This window comes from Phodopus roborovskii, unplaced genomic scaffold (genome assembly GCF_943737965.1).
Source record: "Phodopus roborovskii unplaced genomic scaffold, PHOROB, whole genome shotgun sequence".
NCBI classification, from domain to species: Eukaryota; Metazoa; Chordata; class Mammalia; order Rodentia; family Cricetidae; genus Phodopus; species Phodopus roborovskii.
Genome location: NW_026126447.1, coordinates 7,660,344 through 7,664,876, shown reverse-complemented (window position 1 = coordinate 7,664,876; position 4,533 = coordinate 7,660,344). Strand labels below are relative to the sequence as shown.

At 39.5% G+C, this 4,533-nt stretch overlaps 1 pseudogene; it reads right to left on the bottom strand.

Annotated features, from left to right (window-relative positions):
• Positions 1-254: 254 nt before the first annotated feature.
• On the bottom strand, positions 255-913 carry LOC127224831 (60S ribosomal protein L19-like; annotated as a pseudogene).
• Positions 914-4,533: the final 3,620 nt, after the last annotated feature.

Below are 4,533 nucleotides of genomic sequence, written 5' to 3'. Positions count from 1 at the left end.
ACATCTTTTGTGGAGATACAGACACATTCTGCACATGTGCACATGGTCTATCTCGGCCCATGTGCTTTGCACAAGCAAGACCCTCAACATCTGTGCATAGTTGTGATCTTCATTCCTCAGTACACACCAAATAAAAGTGAATTGCTTCCCTGTGAACAGATTGGGCCATACATTCTGTTGGCTCAATTTTCTTTTCTTTTTTAAGGCTTGTTTTATTTTAATGACTGATCCACCTGAGGCCACAGGCAGCCCACTATGTACAGACACTAGGGAAGCTTTATTTCTTGGTCTCTTCCTCCTTGGACAGAGTCTTGATGATCTCCTCCTTCTTGGCCTGGAGAACTTCCTCCAGGCACTTTCGTGCTTCCTTGGTCTTAGACCTGCAAGCCTCAGCCTGGTCAGCCAGGAGCTTCTTCGGGCCTTGTGTGCCTTCAGCGTGTGGATGAGCTCCAAGAGAATTCGCTTGTTTTTGAAGACATTCCCTTTGACCTTCCGGTGCAGGCTGTGGTACATATAGTGGTCAATCTTCTTGGATTCATTGTATCTCCTGAGAAGTAGATGTAGGATCCAAAGTAGATGTAGGATCCGCATCCTTCTCATCCAGGTCACCTCTTGGGCATTCTCGCATTGGCAGTACCCTTCCGCTTCCCTATGCCCATATGCCTGCCCTTCCCTCGAGCTAAAGTGTTTTTCCTGCATTGGGCCGGGAATGTACAGTCACGGGCTTCCGGATGATCAGCCCATCTTTGATTAGCTTCCCGATCTGCTGACGGGAGTTGGCATTGACGAGTTCATTGGTCTCATTGGGGTCCAAGCAGACCTTTTTTTTTTTTTTAACCACAGTGGAGAACGCTAGAGGCAAGCCTCTTCTGTAGCCTGAGCATACTCATGGCTGCAGACGCAGCAGCGAAAGGAAAGCTTCTTTTCTCTTCTTTTTCCATTCCTTTTCTTTTTCTTTTGCCAGAATTTAGGGATTTTTTTTTTCTCCCCACTTTGGATGTGTTCTTGACCCAGCCAGAGTTGTATGTCTTTGGAAATTGTTCACAGCTCGCTGAAACGAGAAGCTGTGTGATTGTTCATTGCATTGCCAACGCTGTTACAGGCAGAATGTGAAGGAACTTGCACTTACTTCACACAAATGGCTTTTGTTCTATTTCCCTCTCTATTCTTACTCCTTTCTCCCTTTCCTTCCCTCTCTCCTCTTGCTTCTCCTCTCTTTCTCTCCTCCGTCCCTCTGTCTTCTATTTTATTTTGAAACAAAGGTCTCTAGTGACACGCACTTATACTAGGATCAACAGCAGTGAAGAGCTGAACCAAAGTTGGCCCTCCTCTGCCTGCTGACAACACTGGTCTAGCCAGTGGGAACTAGAGAGAACACTTCGTTCCAGCCTTAGGCTTTCACTTCTTTCTATAGCTTAGTGGCTCACAGAGCATTTCTGAGAGTCAGATAACAATGTAGCTTTTTGGTACAATTTTTTGTTCCTGTTGAAATCACAAACTGAACATTCTCTTTCTTATTGTTCCAAAAACAAGGCCAGAATAGTGAGGCAACTTCTCCAGTAGCCCTCTTTTATTTCCCTGAATGTCTTTTTTCTTTCAACAATAAAGGAATACAGGAAAAGGCTCAAGTCCAGAGCATGAATGATGGCTGGTAAAGGCCTCTGTGTGAGGTCTTTGGAAAGATAATCTCTTTGTAAAGATCTGGGTGACTGGAATTTCCCTCCCTCTCCCCAGACAGCCCCCTTCCCAACCTTCCTCTAATACAAATCCTTAAGCATTAAGTCAGGCGGAAAATGAGTCTGCTCTGCATTTATCTTCCTGAATGGCAGTCAACTCCTGCTTAATCTTTCAACATATATTTGTTCAATGGATCAACAGATTGTGTAAGCAGCGTGACGGTTGGGTTCAGAAATGTGTCTGCTCATGTTTGGTTTGTGCTGAACCATTGACCATTTTGTTTGTGAATCCATCATAAAATTATATCTCTGAGTTACCCAGCACTAGGCTGGGGACAGAGGGCAGTGCTCATACAGGCAGAAAGACGATTTAGTCCATGTCGCTTTGTAGCATCGAGAGTGCTGACTTGTTTCATTTTGTGAATGCTTTCCCCTAGTGTTTTCAAACTAGAAATCCTTAAAATTATGTTCTTCTAATCTTCCCCCAGATGCGCCTCCAACACTCTTCCACTGGTCTTTCCACATTATAATAAAGATTTACAGGGTATAAAGCAAGCAGGAAGATAGCCTTAAATATAAATAAAAGGTTAGTGGTTAACATCTCATAATTTTCTTAATTTCATATATGGGTATTGATTTGAAACTATGCTCCTAGAGAAATTAGAATGGTTTATTAGGGTGATAAGACTTTAAGGAGTTGATTATTCAGTAACAACCAATCTAGCATTTTTAAAGGAACACATTATCAGTTATTTCACGGAACTTTCAACCTATCAACCATTATTTATTGAGCATCTGTTACCTTAAAGACCACGGAGAAAACATACATAGATATGGACATATTTCCTGATCTTAACAAATTAAATTAGAGAAGTAAGAATAATGACAGATAGTGATTCAAAAGTATGATGAATTTTTATAAATAAGATGAAAAAAAGAGAGAAATTTTGAGTGTGTTAGAACAGTTAGTGCATAAAAATACGAATGGTTTTCTGGGATGTTGTATTTATTATTTTGAAACTGCTCAAGAACATTTACAGAGTGATTAGTATTCTTTGAACACTAGGCAATATAGAGTAGTGAAGATTTACCCATGTGGTGCTTGAGAATGAGACAGAAGTAGGTGGAGAGATGGGGAAAGAAAAACAGAGGTCATTATGTCCAAGTCATGTCCAGATCATGTCCATTTGAGGCATGCAGCCCAATCACAGGAGACTACATTTACTGGTTCCTGTGAATGGATTTTCAGTCAAAGTGAAGGAGTTTTTAGATAATGGCATTCCCATACATTGAAAATGACATGTTATTGCATTTAGAAACATAGTACTCACTGTTTTAAAATAATCAAGACAGAATCATGCTTGCGTCATTAATACATTATTTTAAATGTATTAAAATAATACATTATTGTTGGTGCCTAAGAAATGGCTCAACCTTTTAAGAACACTTTCTGCTCTTCCAGAGGATCCATGTTTGGTTCCTAGCAATTATACTACGGGTAGGAGGGAAGAGGAAGTAGGCTCACAATCACCCATACTTACAGCTTCATGGTACATAACACCCTCTTCTGGCCTCTGTGGACACCTGAACACATGTGGTATACACACACAGAAACTCACAAAAATTAAAAATAATAAGAAATTTAAAAATTACTGTGGGTAATGCATTTTCACTTTGCAGTCATTTTGTGTGATGCCTCTTGCCTTGCTAACTCCCCAAGGATCCTATCAATAACTAAAATACTGTAACATTTTTGCTGCTCATTAGAAAGGTGTGACCATTGACAGCTCTGGTGGAAGGGCTAATTACTGGGAGATTCTGCTTCAGGGCCTCAGTCACCTGACTTTTATCTAGCTCTCATCTCTTTCCACAGAGCCTAAAGCAGGTTCTATGTAGGCAGTTTCTTTAACCAATTTTAAAGCTTCTGATAGCTCAGCTTTTCAGTCATACTTTTGACTGTCCTTTTTCTACTACCAAACTGCTCTTGATTTCTTTCTTATGTTTTGACCTTATTTCTTTATTTCTTTCAAACAACAGGAATTCTTCAGAGTTCATGCTTGCCCATGTACTTGTATAGGTACATGTAACTTGTGTGCATGTCTGGATGTTTCTATATGTGAACATATGTAACTCTGTGTGTGTGTGTTGCCTCTCCGTAAAAGAAACGATGCCTCTTGTTGCTGAATTTCCAATGTAGTCTTATCAATAATTATCATTTGCTAAGTGTTGATAAGCTAAAAGTTAAATATGGATAGATGCATGTTGAATACACATCTTAGTATCTATTCCCCAAGTCTAGTTCATTTTGAAATGCATCAAATGTCCTGATGTACTAAGGGATAAAGATATGATCGTTTTAGTTTTCTCAATTGCTCACCTGGGCATCTTCGCTTGGGGAAAGTATGCACATTACCTATGATGGCTGAAAGCCATCAACAGTCTTCCTTTTTCTATTCAACATATATTATTCTTGCCAACTGCAGACTAAAGTCCATTATTAACCTATTGAGTTACAATGGAATGCCTATGGAAATGTCTATTACAACCACATTAATATCCCATTAGTTCATCACATTACTGTTATTACAGTTGTTACCAAAGGAATTGACACTGATTGGTACCTAAAATTGAAAGATTGTTGCCCTGAGCATCAGTGAACAAAAAACTCAAGAGGGGAGGTAGAAATTTGTGTTGTGCCTTTTATTTTTTGCCTCTGCATAAAAATATACAAACAAAAAAACAAGAAAAACCCACAAACAAAACAGAACAGAACGAGAACAAATACTCTAAAAGATCACACTGCAGAGGTTGAGATTCAAAGTAAAGATTAATTTTGAAATGTTCAGTGATTATTCCT